Source organism: Athene noctua, chromosome 17, assembly GCF_965140245.1.
Source record: "Athene noctua chromosome 17, bAthNoc1.hap1.1, whole genome shotgun sequence".
Lineage (NCBI taxonomy): Eukaryota > Metazoa > Chordata > Aves > Strigiformes > Strigidae > Athene > Athene noctua.
In genome coordinates, this window is record NC_134053.1 from 4,555,460 (window position 1) to 4,573,277 (window position 17,818).

General features: G+C 51.9%; 1 protein-coding gene across 1 annotated transcript in view; it reads right to left on the reverse strand.

Moving 5' to 3' along the window:
• The window catches only part of NCOR2 (nuclear receptor corepressor 2), a 255,287-nt gene extending 253,322 nt beyond the window's left edge, over window positions 1–1,965 (reverse strand). Inside the window, exon 1 of the mRNA XM_074921112.1 lies at window positions 1,667–1,965. The gene's annotated coding sequence lies outside the window, so the exon portion shown is untranslated. The remainder of the gene's footprint in view (window positions 1–1,666) is intronic.
• Between the last annotated feature and the right edge of the window lie 15,853 nt (window positions 1,966–17,818).

A 17,818-nucleotide genomic window follows, 5' to 3' on the forward strand; every position in this document is an offset into this window, starting at 1 on the left:
GGCACAAGGGAGCCTGAGCAAGGTCCCAAAGTCATTAAACGAGTCAGCAGTGAAATTCTGAGAATTAAGCGGGACTTCACTAAAGCCATCCAGGAAAGCACAGCCGTCACTAAAGCCCTCCAGGAGTTTTGTCACCACTTTTAGAAGAGATGCAAATACTCACCTTTATAAATAGTCACAACTCACATTCCTTCCTTTCATGAATTAGTAGTAGTACCAAAACATTTATCTGTAAAGCAAATGGCAAACTAAAACTTAACCTTGATGATAAAAACCTCTACGCTAAATGGAAAAACTCTCACCCCACGCGGCCAAGGAATATCAGCAAAACAGCATCAAATCCAAAACCAGATTAAAAATACTAGATTCAGCAAAACCCTGATGTTTTCAGGCATTCAGAGCTCCAACCTTTGCTTGGTGCGAATACCGAGGGAGAGGTCGCAGAAAGAGTTCAAACCATAAGCGCGTGAGGAAATACCCACTGCACAGATCACCTCCACCAGCACTGTCCTCTCAGGCAAGTTCTTGAGCTGACCCAAAACACAAAGTTCAGGGAGCAGAGCAGCCTCCAGCGCAGGCAGAAGCGCCTGCAGGCATGCCGGGCTGCAGGCAGGGACATCCACAGGGTTCAAAGCGGTGGAAAGAGGGATGGGTTTACCGGGTCAACACAGCCCCTCGCCCCAGGCAGCCCCAAGCCCTGTAGGTTTTGCTGCTTCAGTGGCTTTGGCAGCAGCCCACATGGCAGGCAGCTGCCTGCACCCACTGCAGCCTGCTCTTTGTGCATTGTCAGGGCAAGGGAGCAAGAGAAAGGACCGAGGGAGAAAAGAGAACAGGAAATTATAAGAATCGACAGAGAAAAAAGCAATCACTCCAGAGACTGCAGCTGGGGTTTAGAGAAACGTACACTTGTTGCCTGCAGACACCGGCCCTGTTTACCCACCATAAATATTTACACATCAGCCGCTAAACGCCACATCGACAGATAAGTGAGCCCTGTAGTTCTCGCCGGCGCTGGCCGTGCCCAGGGCCCCGGCCCCCTCCCGACACACCAGTGACACATGTCGGGGCACCGGGGCCAGCCGCGGCCGCGGCCGCATTCCCCCCGCGCCCAACAACGCCTCGGCTGCACGGTCACTGCTCCGGGCCGGGCTCCCGGCGTGAAACCACCGGCTTCAAATATGCATGTGGGGCAAGAACCGAAAATAAAGCAGAATTGAAAGGAAGAAGGAATTAAAAAAAAAAAAAGAAAAAAATAGGGAGGGGGAAGGAAAGACCCTTGGGGTGCCCCCCACCCCACAGACAGGACGTCCCCGCTAGTTTGCAAAGTGTGGGGCTCCCCCCGAGCACCCCCAAACCCTGCAGCTCCTCCCTGGGCAGCGCTTTCCCTTGAGAATAACAAAAGAAAAAACAAACACCAACTAACAGAAAAAAAAAAAAGTTTCTCCCCCAGCCAGCAGCTCCCGCGGCACATTTTCATTTTTACGTAACGGCGGCCGCCCGCACCCCTCTACCTGGCGGGGAGCGGCCCCCCCGCCCGGCCCGGCCCGGCCCCCTCCCCCGGCCCGAGCGGCCGCCTGACAGCGGCGGGGGGGCCCCCGCGGCCCCCGGGCCCGCTCCGAGCACCGCCACACCCGGGGCAGCCCCTCCCCGCCCTCCCCCGCCTTACCTAATCCCGCCGGCAGCTGCCGCCCCCCATCGCCGCCGCCGCCACCGCTCCCTCCTCGCCTCCCGCCTCAGCGGCCGGCGGGGCAGCGCTCGGCGCGGCGACCCGGCCCCGCCATCTGCGCCGTGTTTATAAATCCAGAGCCATGGGGCTGCTCCCCCGCGAGCTTCGCCGTCCGTCCGTTTGTCGGGGTGCGTGTGTGTCCGTCCGTCCGCCCGCCCGCGGGGCCGGGCCGGGCCGCCCCTCCGCCGCAGCGCTGGCCCAGCAGCGCCCTGCCCTGCCCTGGCGCGGCGCGGCGGGAGGCGGCGGCGGGAGGCGGGAGGCGGCGGCGGGTCCCTCAGGCCGCCCCACAGCCGCCCCGGCGGCCGGGCGGGGCGGGGCGGGGCGGGGCCGCGCCGCCCGCGCGCCTTAAAGGGGCCGCGCCCGCTCGGCCCACGCAGCGCCGAGCACCCGCGGGGCGGGCACCGAGGGGGGCGACACACACACACCCCCCCCGGCAGGTCCCCGCAGAGGTGCCGCGCATCGGGGCCACCGGCTGTACTGGGGCCACCGGCTAGTCAGTGCCACCGGCTCTACTGGGGCCACCGGCTGTACTGGGGCCACCGGCTAGTCAGTGACACCGGCTGTACTGGGGCCACCGGCTGTACTGGGGCCACCGGCTAGTCAGTGCCACCGGCTCTACTGGGGCCACCAGCTCTACTGGGGCCACCGGTTAGATCGGGGCCACCGGCTGTACTGGGTCCACCGGCTAGTCAGTGCCACCAGCTCTACTGGGGCCACCGGCTGTACTGGGGCCACCGGTTAGATCGGGGCCACCAGCTGTACTGGGGCCACCAGCTAATCAGTGCCACCGGCTGTACTGGGGCCACCAGCCGTGTCGGCGTTGCCAGCTTTCCTGGTGCCACCAGCTCCATCAATGCCACACTGCGTGTCAATCATAATTTCTGGGGTGAAAATCAGGGTTTCTCACCCACACCACGAGCTGGACCAGCAGAACCCCTCTCCCTGGTGCCACTTCACATGCCAGTGTCTTTGAGGAGGGTCGATGGCCACTTGGCTTCTTGAACGTGACCACTGGGGCAAAGTTTTAGCCCTGGGAAGTTGGTGCCTGGGGGCTGACCCGCAGCACCAGACACACAAACCTCGGGTTTCCCCCAGAGGAGGGCCCAGGTCTCCAGGAGAAGACTCCACCATGCGCGTTCCCAGCCCCGGATGAGGGTCTGCACCCCCATCCCGACCACATCAAAAACTTTCCCCGGGGGATTATTTTTGCAAGAATATCTGAACGGTTTAACAAGTGACTGCCCGCAGGAACCAGGCTCTGAGGCAGCCCAGGTCGCTCCCACACTGTTCCCATCTTCTAATTTCACAGCCCAGCTTCTGATTTTTACTACTGCCCCACTTTTTCCCACTTTTTCTTCCCTTCCATCCTCCCAGGGGAAAGGGGGAATGTCATGCCCCCTCAGCCACCACCCTTTCTGCTCCACGGCTGCGTACCCCCGCCTGGGTGAATCCACCTCCCGTCCGTGCTGCAGGCGATGCACCACCCCAAAAGCTGGAAAAACACTGCAGACCTCCACTCCTCCCTCCCTGCTCCAGCAGGCAGCAGGCAACACGAGCAGAGGTGGGCACAGATGGGTTCCCCACCACTCTACCTCCGCACAGTTTATTTCTCTTTCCCTCCATCTCCACAAGTGGCATTTTCCCGGGGAGCAGGACAGCGGGGCGGGCGGCTCACGGCATTCCTTGCCCCAATACGGCCGTGCCGCCACAGGGCACAGGGACTTTCCCAGGCCCAGACTCAGTCTCCTTAAGTCACCCGGCTCGATATGTAAGCACAGGCGCACGCCTCGGAGTGAGCTTAAACGCGAACATAAACATCAGGAGCACGAGTCAAATTGCCTCGAAGGAGCCTGACACGCTAGGAGAAGCAGGAAAAGTTGCCGTTCCACCCACGGCACCTGGGTGTCCATCAACTTCAGGCAGCACCTTCCGTGCAGTTCAAGTCCTTGTTTGTAAGCATTCGTCTCGCAGGCTGAGTGTCTCGTGAAGCAAAGCCGCAGATCAAATCTTCCTCTCGAAGATGCGATTACCTTGGAAGATAAAGGACTGAATTTATCTGTGTTGTATTGTGGGGTCTCTCTGCTCCAGCCATTTAGCACGCCTTGAGATTCTTTTTTTTTTACATCTGTAACATTACACTTAATGAATGGAAGGCAAGTCCCGTACCAGGGCAAAAAGACTCAAGACATTACAGAAGCCAGGGTTTTAGATTCCAGTGACCTTAGAACAACGCTATAATCAAATGTATTTTAAAAAACCCCTTAGACTTGAACACGCTTTCCAGCAACCCTGAATATCCTGGCAGAGCACAGATGGATTTTTTGTTCATGTTCCTATGGTCCAGAAGGCCACAGTCCCAAAGGGAATCGCTGGGCTGGTGTCACAGTGTGAATATGGGCTTTTCACAGTGGCATTGCTCTTACAGTAGTAGGGATGATTTCCTTTTGCATTTCTATGTCTTCTGGAAGCCTGGCCCTCTGTAACTGGCAGCTACCGGCCTCCAAGCGTGTTTATAAAACCATTATGCAAAACCACTGCACCCAGTAATCCCCAAATACCCCAAATAATACTTGAATTAACCAATAGTACCCAAAAGTAATGTTTGTCCCAATGTTGTGGGACTAAGTGACTTCAAGTGTGGGTCAAGAACAAGTGGTGAACCCCTCTGGCCCAGGTCCTGTCTTCATCATCCTTATCTTAACAACCTCCTAATGAGGAGCGTGTGACTCTCCTTAACACAGGAGGCTGGATGCATTTGTACAGTATTGCTGATCCCGGGAAAGCAAGCCCCTTCCCTGTCTCAAAGCAAGAACAGCAAGCTTGGCTTTAAAATAATGTCCTTGCAAACACCAGAGAGCAACGGTGTGCTCTTTGCAAGGGGATTCTGGCTTTTGGAGCCTCGAGGCTTCATGTTTCCAAGCTTTTTCCCTGCGAACGTGGAAGCTGGAAGCTTCTTGTTCTGGTTAAATCACAGACACGATTGTGGCAGCATCCCAAGGCTCTGGGAGCTGTGGCTTCACAGAAGCAAAGACTACGGTGGGACTGCCCTGAGCATCACAGAGCAGAGGGAGAGCTGGCGCCGGTCACCGTGCCGCAGCCGGACACGTACACACACATTAAACATAGGGGAGAGAGCCGGGCTGTCTCTGTAATCAAAGTATATCTGCGCTGCAAAGCTGCAGATAGCTTACACAGATTTTCCGTTTCACTTCGAAGCTGCTGTTGATAGCTATTCCATCAGATAAAATGGTAATGCAACGCGCCTCTGAAACGTGGCAACATCAAAGACGGGGATTTCAGATCTCAGTGGAAAACTGGAGGCCTGCCTCGGATTCTTGTCTTGAGATGGTTTACATTAAACTTGCCCCGTGCCCAGCACAAATGCAAGAAACTGGGGTATTTTCTCACTTGGGTTCATTTAAACTCCCCCCGGAAGAAGCGAGATGCAAACCCCTCACTTTGAAACCACCCCCCCATGGAAAGCTTCAGGGAAAGTAATTACATTTAAAGCAAGCTGCAGCCTTTAAACTAAGTCATCCTGTAACTGACTTTATTGGGGCATCAGCTCACTAGGACCAAAGTGTGTGAAAACCACAACGGGGGTTTTACCCTCCACAACCACACGTGACCCAGGGTGCCAGCATGGGGTCAATGGGGTTCTGACCCCCAAGCACTGCAGAGGGACCAGGGGGGTGTTTGATGAGGGGTGGCAGGAGCTTTGCACCCCTGCCCTGCATGATGCAACACAGCTCCCTCCAAAGCCCCTTCCCACACCCCACTGACCTGCCTTTACTTGCTCTGGGCATGAGAGGAATTTGGTGGGACTCAACTGGTATGAAGGGCTGGAGTTTACCTTGGGGAAGCAGATCCATTTATGAAAAAAAAAATAAAAATCTCTGCTTGCCACCCTGGAGGAGGAGGAAAGGAAAAGCCCGTGGAGGTGGCTGGTGGCACAAGGGGCTTGCACCAGCTCCCCACGCTACGCTCCATCTGCAGGAGACGACTGCTCCTGCCTTTTTCCATGCTTGCCTTCAAGCTGGCAATGGTTTACGGAAACAAATGACGCGATGTAAATATTCCAAAGTAGGTGTCACTCAGCTACGTGCCAAGAAGGGAAAAACTGAAGTGATCCTGTGTGGTGGCTGTAAATTGGGAAATGATCTAAGCAGCACCAGAGCTACCTTTGTCCCCGAGGTGTGAGGGTGATCCCATGCCTGTGCACCAGCCCCGCCATGGGTAAGGGACCCCCATCAGCATCCTGGCATGCTACAGTTGCAAAAAGGTTGTACTTTCCTGTCCAGACCTGACTATGGCCACGAGGTTTGGCCTCTCCTCTTCCTCTGGCCATTTGCTTGGCTCCCTTTCCCAAATGGCTGGGCCAAGCGGTCCTGAGCAGCTGCCCTGTTCCCCTCCCCGCAGCGGGTTTGGGTTGGGTTTGCAAGGCCCCTGCCAGGGCCCAGCAGTGGGTAATGCTCCATCTGGCCACCCCAAAACACCCGTCACCAGCAGACCTGCACACTCACATCATCTCCCTGCAAGTTGGGCTGAGGCTGCCTACAGGTTTTAATGTCAGAGGGCAGACGGGACCCCAAAAGGGATCAGCTTTGAAATCCAGATAAATACAGATTGCTTTAAAATTCAGCTAAAAGCAGTGAATGTTTTCATGGTGCAAGTGCAAATGTCATTTTCTGCCCCACGATGGGGATGGGCAGAGGGGATGTTTGCAAACTGTCAGGGCTGGATGGACACGCGCTGCCTCCCCTCGTGCCTCCTGCCCTGGCAGGGAGAGCAGGCAGGGGCCAGCGGCTGCCTCCGGCCCGCGACACGCCGCTCCCGGCAGTGATGCCTCTTCCCGAAGGACCTGCAGCTCCTCAGCACTGCCGGCTGCGAATACCAGGTGTAGAGATAGTAGCTACCCATGGCTACCACGTTACTGCAATAAACGGCACAGAAATAATAATAGAGCGGATGGAGTGACTGCAGTCAACTCCAAATCAGTTTGGAGCAGCAAATCACTTCAGAGAAAATAAATACTCAAAGCTACGCAATGGTTTTTGCTAGGGAAGAGCCTTGAAGCAGAAGTGCTTGTGCACGGTCCCATGCCAGCATCCCCACAGTGAGGACATGGGGCATAGGAGCGTGTCCTGCCCCACGCAGAGGGCAGCCGGCAGTGCTCGGGTGCCCTGGTCCAGCACAGCATCCCATGGCAGGTCTGTAATGGCACGTGGTGACGGCAAAGTTTGTCCCCCAGCAAGGCAGAAAAAGCAAACCATCCCTCACCAGGCAGTGGTGTGCCTTCCTTTGGGCCAAATAAAGATGCCTTTCACAGGCATCAGACAGAGAAATGGTTAAAATGAGCAGAAGATCAGAGAGGTGATTGATGCGCTTGGGTGGAAGCTGGTGCCTCTCTGCTTCCCACCCACAACAAAAGCGCTGCGGCCCCCCGGCTCCTGGCACACACCGGCTCCCCGTGCCTCTCCACGGCCGCTGGCCCGATCCCCCGCTGCTGTCCCGGGGAGCGGGGGTGTGAGGGGGACGCTCTCCCACCCACAAGATGCACCGTGACCCCAGGGCTCAGCCGCTGAGGTGCAATGGGGCACAAATATGGAGCCAGGTGCCGAAGCCGTCCCCATCAAACCCAGCGATGGGGACGCTGACGGGCAGGACACAGGCTCAGCGACCGATCCCCCCTGCGTTTTGGCCTCCCAAATAGGCACCTCTGGCAGACAGGTTGCTGCTTCTAGGGTGCTGGGGCAGATCATGGAACAACTAACTAGTCTTTACTGCAGAAATAAATGGGCACAGCTTTATTAAATCAATATTAATTCATAATCTTTAACAGACAATTATAGTTATCTCACATATGAAACTACCCACCTCTTCAAATCTCTGATCTGACAGGGTTATAATTAGCTTATTACTGGCCATACATCTGCTAATAACTTTTCCCTCAGCCCTGTGAAGTGAATTAAGGAGCACTAATAAACCATGGCTGTTAATCCATTTATATGTCTTACACTTTTGTCTAGGCACCAAATTTGAAGATATATAAAAAGGGGTTTTCTCCTTCCTTTCCTCCAAGGTCTTGCTACTCAGCAGCCGCTGGCCACTTGGCGTGGACAAAGGTGCCTTCTCCATATGCTGGCAGATGCCATCCTTGCCAGGCGTGGGACGCAGCAGGAAACTTGGGAAAGCATGTTACAAGCTGAAAAAACTCAGAATATTTGAGAGCAGGTATATTTTCCCCAATGCTTTCTTATTCTCAGCCCCGTGCCTGGCGCGAGGCAGAGGGTATTTTCGGAAGGTCCACAGGCAAGGTTGTGAACCCCAAAAATATCACATGGGAGGGAATAAGGAGCAGGCAGGCAGCAAACACAGGCTCGCTTTCTGCAGCGCTGCCAGCACTGCCCACTCTCACTCCTCCACCACGGAGCATTGCCAGTGCTGGTCATTAACAATAATGAAAGTGAGATAAGACGCAGTTGGGGGTGGAGGGAAACGCTGATCTAAAACGATGGCCAGTAATAAAGGACAGCGGAGAGGCACCGTGTGATGTGACAAGATAAAAGCAGATGGCTGGCTGCTGCTTCTAATTATAGGTCCCTGCTAACGAACAGGGCGCTGATTAGACTGACATTGTCCTAGGACATGCATTTCTAGAAGGATCTGGCACTAGGGCTCGGGGTGCATGGGGTGCTGTGATGGGGGTCCCCACTGCCTGCCAGGAACTGCCCCAAAACCTGCTTCTGCCCCATCTCTGTCCCACCCACACCACCTAACGACCTTTGCTCCTGCCGTGGGGACAGTTGGGCCCAGGGGACTGTGGTGATGCCAGGCAAAAGCGGGCAGTGATATTCCCCTGTGTTCAGGTCGTGGTGGATGGAAAAGCCCCGAGGTCCATCACCAGCCCAGGGACGCTCCAAGGTCTGAGCCCCCAAAGACAAAAGGAAGCTCCTTTTGAGTAAAAAACGTGGTGGAGTCTCATGGGTGAATAATTTATGATTCTTACTGTAATAAGGCAGAAAAAACCACATTCAGTTCTAGTTTCATCATATTTTTGGCTATGAGTAAAACAGTAGAAAATGATGAGGGCTTCCCACAGCAAAGCCAAACGCCCGAGACTGAAACTGGTAGCCAGGCCACTTCTAACCAGAGGGTTGATCTTTTACATATTTTTGGTCATGTTGGCACTTTTCCTCCTCCATGGAAGAGATCTGAAGTGTATTTGTAATGACAGCTCTCTCTTTCGTGGCTGAGCTCAGCGGGAGCCTTCCCCGACGGCAGGGAGGAGGGGACCCAGTCTCACCCAGCCTGCCGTGGTTTGGTGGCAATGCCCCGGCACGCATCTGCACGGAGCAGCCCCTTTCCTGGGGTGCTCGGGTACCCCTTCACCAGCATTTTAGCTCACAGCATCACTTGGCACTTTTTGCCCCCTTTCCCATGGTGGCCTTTGGGGACCTGACATGTCCCTGGAGCAATAACACCTGCAGAAGAACATTCGCTGGCATGTGATCCCAAAGTCTCCCCATGCTTCCAGCCTCCAGTCCTGCAGGGATAGCAGGGTTTGATTTTCTTCCCAAAAAAGTTTAGCTGAAGTTGGAGCAAATATGGATCTCCTTCTCGCCCCTCCAGTGCTGCCGTTGCAAGACAAGGGCTTCCCCAGTCGCATGTGCCTCTCTGTGCATGAATTGGGAAATTTTGTTTGTAAAGGTTTTTCATTTTAAGACATTTGGTATTTTTTGAGAAAAATGTATTTCCCCACTCTGTACCTACTTAAACTCCAGGGAGAGCTCTGCTTTGGGATAGAGAAGAATCTATTAACAAAAGACAGAAGATGTGCATCTCAAGAAGGACCCAGAAAAAATGGGGCAGAAATTTTGCAAGCCTTGCAGACGGGAGATGGACAGAACGGCTGGCAAGCAGCTGGTTGAAATTTGGCAAAATCTTGAAGAAAAGTATACCCAGCAAAACCAAACCAGTGCTTGGGAATCAGTCTGTAAAAAAAAAAAAAAAAAAATCCAAATATCTTTCAGGCAATTCCTTTTTTTGGCTGAAGTCCATGAGAATGAGCTACATTTCGGTGTGACTGGAAAGGTGCAGAAGAGGCCCTCGGAGCAGTGGGTGAGGTGACACACAGGAGGACCTGGCACCCAGGTCCCCAAGGGGTGGCTGCTCCCGGCTAGGAGAGCTGTATTTGCTTGAACTTGAGAAGCTTTTCAGGAGGGATCCTGTAGCTGTCAGGCACACAGCTACGAGCATCTTCCCATGGACATGGAGCTGGGCGAGCGCCTGCAAATTCCCTGCACAATGACTGCAACAATTTCAAGCCTGGCTTAGAGAGGAGAAGTAGTTACCGGGGCACCCAACCTTTTGACATCTTAATGAGCAAACAGTTCAAAAGGAATCTCACCAGGATTTTTTTTTCTTTTTTTTTTTTTTCCCTCCCTTCTCATAGAATCCAACTCTTCATCTCCCTCCTCCCAAGTACAAGACAACCAAACAGGGAGATAACAAATGACCATCTCACTCCACCTGAGGAGTTCAAGCTGCAATCATCCAGCTCCTTGTAGCTCCAAAGAGCCGGGAAGCGGCAGCACACTGGAGAGGAGACGTAATTAGGTGCAATTCAAGAACAGCTCATCAGCTATATTTAACAGACGGGCCAGTTCTTCGGCAAGCAAAACCCCACGGAGGAGCCGAGCTGCAGCAGAGCTGTGCTCCCCCCACCCAGCTCTGGACTGAGCAAGAGCCAGTTGTGTTACTGCCTGAAACACTGTTTATTTTGCAATTTTGTTTTTTATTTTGCAATTTTATTTTGTAATGGTTGTTTATCCTGTAAACATCTCATCCGTGCAGGATCCTCTCATCCTTTTTTTTTTTTTTTTAGTATTTAGAGTTTTCCCTTCACTAGGATTAAAGTAAGTTAGAAGGAGAAGAGCACAATAGCCCCTTTTATCCTAATCTTTCCGCCTGGAACAGATGGTAGAGTCCTGCCTGAGCCCAGATGACGTGCCACGAAGGACACAGTAACAGAGGACACACTGTGCCTTCTGCTGAGAGAGGGGAAAAGCGCGTGTGTGTGCGCCGGCACCGAAGCACCGAGTGGGATGGGAGCACCAGCACCCAGCTCCCACCAGCTCTGCTCCCTCAGCTGGATTAACACGAGGGACCGGGAGGCTTGGGAAGCTCCGGGGAGAGCTGACACGCTGGGGTGGGGGGATCTGTGCGGGTTATGGTGACTCTGACTTGTTGTCAGGCCACTGTCTCTGCTTTCCTTCTCAGCCACCGCCCTGCTGGGAGCGGCTGCCTGCAGGGAGGAAGCCCCCCTCAGCATCTCTGCCAGAGCCTGTCCCGAGTCCTCATCCCAAATAACACCCGGAGACAAGGAACAGAGAAGTTCAGGAACCAGCCACAGCCCGTAGAGGAGCCACGGGAGATGCTGAATTCATGCTGGACTCTCTATGAAGACCTAAATAAACAAACTGCATTGAGGTACCACCTTAACTACAAAAATCATTGAAGTAACCACTGAAGCTCCCTGGAGGAATGCATTTTTTTTCTTGTTAATGGAAGGTCATCAAGCAAATGGCAAATTCATATATCAAACTTTGGTGATGCCTTCCCAGTCATCACACACCAAAAGATGGGACCGATGATTACCAGCAAGCTGCTCAACAGCTGCAAGCAGGAAACCACGCTGGTACTCTGCACAGCAAACCACCCCTGTTCCCTAAAATGACCCCCTAGTTCAAGGACCCACTGACCAAAGGAGATACCAAAACACCCAGGACAGAGTCCTCTGGCCCACGGGGATGGGTGCTCACCTCCAACAAGGCTGGAGCAAAGCAGGCGAGTCCATGGAAAACAGGGCATGCTTCCCTCCACAGGGAAGGATAAAAGAGCTATTATGGAGGTGCAGGCTCTGTTCAGGCTCACTCTAGGCTCCTTGTGAGCAGAGGGTAAAGAGCTACTTATGCTGGAACATAAAAGCTGGGAGACAGCGGAGTGCTATAAATAGGGCATATAAACTTTCAACTGACAAGGCTCTGATTTTGTTATTGTAAAAAAAAAAAAAAGAGCGGGAGAAAAAGTGCCTAGATGGAGCTGACAAAGAGGGAAATACATGCAGAATACAGGTTTGTTCCCAGTAACGCGCTTATTATAAGTCAGATGTAGTTAGAGCTATTACTTTAGCTTCAAATGAATGGAAGGAGAATAAATCTGCCTTTGTGCAAGGCTGCCTGCAAATAGCGTCTCCCTCTAGCAAACCTGCAATTGTGTTTGCATGAGACATTTGTTAGAATAAATGCAATTTAAAAAGAAAAACAGTTCACACCTACGGCAAGGGAAGGCTGGTGGTATGAATGGCAACTGGTGGAGGAGGAGGGCGAAACAAAACAGGATTCATCGGCAGCGGGGCAAAGCCTGCGGCACTGGAAGGGGCTGTCCTGGGTTGGCTGGAAGGATGGAGGTCCTCTGAACAGTCCATCCTCAGTCCCTGTCCCCACACGTTACATTTTTACACCAATCACCCAAACCGCTGAGCTGGTTTCAACCTTTTTCCCAGTTTCTGTCCCCAAAGGACAGTGTGATGAAACACAGGTTTTCTAGGGAAAGGTTGAGGCGCACTGGAGGTGGGGAGGAAGCATCATCCCCCTCTGCAAGCAGTCACACCATCACAGCTTTTGGGACCAAATCTGAGGTGTATCCTGCATCCGTGCAGCCAGGGCACACAGGGATGGGCATCCCGGGAGGGTCCTGGTGCGCTGCAGCTGCACAAACACCAACGCTTTATCAACAAGAAACGCATCTTTTATCTTCTTCTTTGTGAGCTGACTGAAAAAGAAAAGCACTTCCTTAGGAGTTTTTGATTTTGCATCTCACATTCCCAAATGTACCCAAAGGTATTGAAAGTGCCTGTGGGTTTGCTGGTTTTGTTGTTTTTTTTTTTTTCTATTTTAAACAAATAAAGTTTTCTTCCTCCCAAAGCACATCACCACCCTGTTCTGACCTCCACCCTGCGCAGCTGCAGCGGCTTGGAGAGGGGACCTGCAGAGGTGGCACCTCCTGCACTGCTTGTCACACCATGATACCCACAGGCACGTCCACGTCCACTGGCAGTGCTCCCCCCAAGCTGCCACAACATGGATGGACTGTGGCTTTCCACTGGCAAATGCAGCATCTTACTTGGGCAAAGGCCTAAAGAAGAAAGAAGAAAACCCTCTGCAAAGTCCCCTCCTGGCCTTTTCCATTATTATTATTTTTAATATTATTCTCATTGAATTTATAGGAGCAACTGTCTGGGAAAATGACTTTACCTCTGGTTCCCTCATAAAATTTTAATAGGGCAGAAAGAGAACCAAAAGGGATTTAAAAAAAAAAAAAAAAAAGCTGTAGCGTCAAACTCTGGCTCTATTCATAATTAATTATACTTTCAGGGGGAGGGGAAAAAAAGAGGAAACATAATTACAAGCTTCTAGTGAGAACATTCATTATCATGCTAATACAGAAATCAGTACTGCTGCGCCTCTGTGTGTGTGTGTGTGTGTGCTCGGTCTAATTACTCCGCAGTGATGTGTGTCATTTGCACATTTACCTCGATGCTGCATGGGATTTTAAAGTCAAAGTTAAAAATGAGAAGATTAATCGCAGCCTGGATCGATGAGGATTGGGACCGGCCGGTGCCGGAGGGATGCTGCACTCCCAGCAAGGCAAGGGGCTGGGTTTTGCCTGGTGTTTCTCAGCACCGACTCCCAGGACACCCTGGCCAAGGTGCCCGTGAGCAAGTAACATGCCAGCTTCAACATTTTGGGCTGATAAACCGTTACAGAAATGTTAAGAGGCATTTCAAGGTGTGAAGAGCAGCGCACACCAGGGGAGGGAGAAACAAGACAGGCTGTGGGAGGAAAGAGCCCAGAGGGAGGTGGAAGTGGAGAAAAACAAGGCAATACTTCATCTATTTAGTGCCTAACAAGTTCCTGAATTTGCCGTGCCAAGGAGATGCTCACCTTGCAAAACAGATCCTGAGCATCCGCCCTGGGAGAAGCATTTGGGTTCAACCAGGCTGCAGAACTACCCCGAGCACACAGCCCTGCTGGTCCCAAATGCATGCCGGAGAGGAAAGGGTGATTTTCCATAAAAGAAGAAGAAAGAGGCTCCATTTCACCCCATTGCCAGCTATAGGTTTGGGGTTATTTTCTTTTCTATCCTGTTCCATTAAACACAACCAATGCCGGGGATGAGGCTGGCAGCGTGCCCCAGGGCGGGACTCAACTGCCCAGCTGGGCCCCAACATCCGCGTGAAAAACCAGCTGGGAACCTGGGAAAAACACCTTCCTCAGCATCACAGACCCAAACTGAAGGGCCTGGTGATGCCTCGTGGGGTCAGGCTCTTGTTGGACACTTGAAATCAGGGAGGAAAACCGCACGCTTGGATCCAGGGCTCGAACATCAGGTTCAGTCCCAGACATGTTTATAGACATGAGTTATCTTAATTATATTAAACCTAAGTTAGGCATCTGCTCAATCTGAGCATTTCTGTGGAATAATTAAACCAATCTCCCATTATTTCTCAAGCTGCCAAGCGAATGTCCTACTTTTATAAGTCAGAGCACTGCATTTCCCCAGCAATAAATCCTCTGGCAGACTGCAGGAGCCACAGCCTGGCAGGCAGAGCGGAGCCAAGGGGGAACGGGGTGGTGGCAGGACACCCAGCCCTCCTGGATGTCTTAAAAGCCTTAGAGTAAAAGAGCTCTAAAAGTGCCACATTATGATCCTGCCTGCAACTGCCTGTCTGCAACTGCCAGCTGGGGAGAGGGCAATGATGGGCAGTTGGAGAAGCCTGGGGCCAGGAGCAGCCAGTGGTGCAAAAAGGGGTTAAAGTGGGGAATAGGTGGAGCTGAGTGTCAGTGCAGTGCCATCTCTAATTCAATAATCCTCTGCTCGGAGGAGAAGAGCAGAGATAATTAAAGCAAGATCACCATTGCCCTTGCTCATGTGGGAAAAACAACTCTTGCAGCAAATTGGAGGAAGAAAAGGTGGAGCCAGGGATGAATGCTGTGGGATTTGCCATGTTCCTGCCTACCCTCCACCCCCTGCAAACATCTTGTTCCCAAAATATCCTCCTATGCAGGATGAAAAACCTTCCTGGGCACTGCCACTATCTGGGCTGTCTGCTGGGCATCACAGGTCCTAAGTCGCAATGATGCTTCTGGAGAACTGCTGAAAAGGGCCACAAAACTTCCTTGGGAAAACCTGCTCTCCTGGAACACCATCCCAGGGACAGTGAGGGGGATTTACTGTCCCAAAACCCAGCAGTTACTCTGGCATCTGTGAGCCTGTGTTCAAGCACCTCAGAGCCTCCCCAGCAAAGGAGCAACCGACACCTTCAAAATTAAACAGTTTTTCTTGGTGTTAAAGAAGCTGCTGGCACAATGGGCTGAGCACATAGCATTTAAGTGGGGAAGCATTAAAAAAACTTGGGAACTGTTTGCTCAAAAAGCCACCATTACCCAGGCACAACAGAAGTTCCTCATCCAGAGATGCTCCACTAGCAACACCAAGACCCTGCTGTCAGCCTGGAGGGTGGGAAGAAGGGAAAGTTAATGCCTGGAGTCCCGAGAAGATCAGAGATACATTTTTTTCCCAAAGGTGGGCTTTGTACAACATCTGGGAGCCATTCCTTTTCATGTGGGCTTGGGCAGCCGGGCGAGGGGCCCCTCTGGCCTCATTCGAGCTCCAGCTGTGCCTAATCCCAACATTTAGGGTTGCCTGCAAAGCTCCCAGCCCCACGCCAGGACAAAATGACCACGTGGTATTTTCAGAGCTCGGTGCCCGAGCTCAGGAATATTTGGGAACCTGGAGCATAATTGCTCTGCAGAGTCTGCCAGCCACTTTAAAAATATCCACCCCCACCTCAGCACGCCAGCACTCCCGTTTCTATCCAAAAATGTATTTGGGAGGCGGAGGCTAAGACTAGTACTGGGTGCTGTGGCCTTAAAAAGAGCTATTACAGGCACTGCAGGGAAAATAAAAGGACAATATTTATGGCACCGTGCAAGTAGTGGGGTGCTTGGGGTGTAGCGAGGCCAGTGCTTGCACACCCACCTGGTCCTGGGGATCGAGGTCGCAGCAGCTCCACAGCACCCTCAGCCTCCACTCTACCCTCCTTAGGGCACTTTCCCAAGCCATAAAGCAAGTCTCAGGTTTTATGTGAGGGTCTAAAATGAGTGATCACACAAGGGAAAGATAAGTCTAACATACCCCCCTCCCCAAAAGCCCTGCCCCAGCAGATAAAAGGGCCTCACTGTTCTTCAGAATGATGAAATTGGAGCCAAATCCCCTGAAAGAAAACAGATGACCTCTTCTTCTGTGAACAGCTACAGCCCCTCCCTTTAACTTGGTCACGGACTGAACCCTGCCCAAATGAAAAGCAATAATCCATGACATGAGCATCCCTGGCCCAGTCACAGGTGGGCAGGAGGGAGATACTTCCCAGCTGGCCCCTAACGAAGCACCTCATTAGGGCTAATGGGGCCAGGCTCTACCCAGGGTGTTTTTTCAGGGTCAGTATTTGCTCTCTGCCAGCACAAGCTGGTGTTTAAGCCCTTGGTGCAGCCCCCTGTGTCCACAGGAGTCATGTTTTTATGTGGAAAGGTCACACCAAGCATCTCTCCCCTCCACTAAAATGTTGCCGGCTGCAGAGTTTGGTGGTTCAACACCCATATTTCATGCAAAGAGGATGCAGCCCAGGCCACAGTTTGAGGGTTTTTTGCATTTATAACCAACCGATGGGAGAACAAAACTGGATTCCGCACACGCTTTTTAGAGATGTTTTATGATGTATGAAAATAGTCCTAAAGCTTCTCCCAAAATCTCCCTGGTGGGGTTTGGGAACAGCCAGCTGGGAACTGCCCAGCTGTGCCGGGGGATCCAAATCCACTGAGCATCCCCCATCCTCTGCCCTCGGGGTGAAGGCGGGGGGAGCGGTTAGCTTTCCACTGAGAAAACTCTGCCACCAAGAAATGGTGTTGGGGATAACTCCCAAAACACCAGCTCACGGTGTTTTTTCATGGGACTGGCAGCTGCCAGCACAAGGATGCTGTGCCCACGCTGCGCCTACCCTGCAGGCAGAGGCAGCATCCGTCCCGGCACCAGGCCCCCCGGCAGCCTCCCCCGTGCCCAGGGCAGGGCTTTGGGAAAACGCTGTAATTACGAGGGCATGGACAGCCCACTTTTGCAAACTCCTTTTTATCTTGTTGCACTTTCTCCATCTGTATCAAACAGCAAAGCTATGAATATTCAAGAGAAAAACGTGTTAAAAATTGCTGACATTTTCAGGATTGGCTCACACTAGCCAGAGAACATCATTTGCAGTAATTATGAATAAACTCCACAGCCCTTCACAGATGACAACAAATCCAAATGGCCTTTTTACACAGTGAAAATATTAGCCTTAACACTTTTTTTTTTTTAAATATCTTCCAACCAGTTGCTGCTTTCACAGGCACCTCCAAGCGAGCTGATTTCGGAAAAACTTCTACTGCCACGGTTGCATTCGCTGCCTAGTACAGAAAATGAATAGCACTTTTTTTTCCTCCCTCTCATTTGAGTTTTCTTGGTAGGGATGAAACCACGAAACAGAAGGCCGCCTAAATGAAATTATTAACCCGGAGAAACCACTAAAGGAACTTGATTAATTTGCCAAGTAACAGAGCCCGGTTTGTTCTTTTAGGCAACACATCTTAAAGTAATTGAATCACCCCTTGAAAAAAAAACAGTAGATGATTGAGCCCTGAGGTACACTCGTTCACTATCCTTAATAAATCTCTCTTTATGAAGGAGGTAGTATGCTTTTCTCATCAGAAACCTGTTAATTTTTTTCTCTTTTAAGTAATTGAATACAAAGTTCAAAATCTATCTGCAGCATCCTTCAAGAAAAAAAAAAAATCAAAGGTTTATCTCCTGTTTCATCTCAGCAAGTTAATTATGCTCTCATAATTGAGTTAAACCAGCAGGTTATTAAAAATACCACAGGATCATTTTTATTTTTTTAAATGAAGTACCACGAGCCCCAAGTCTTTGGCAGAACCA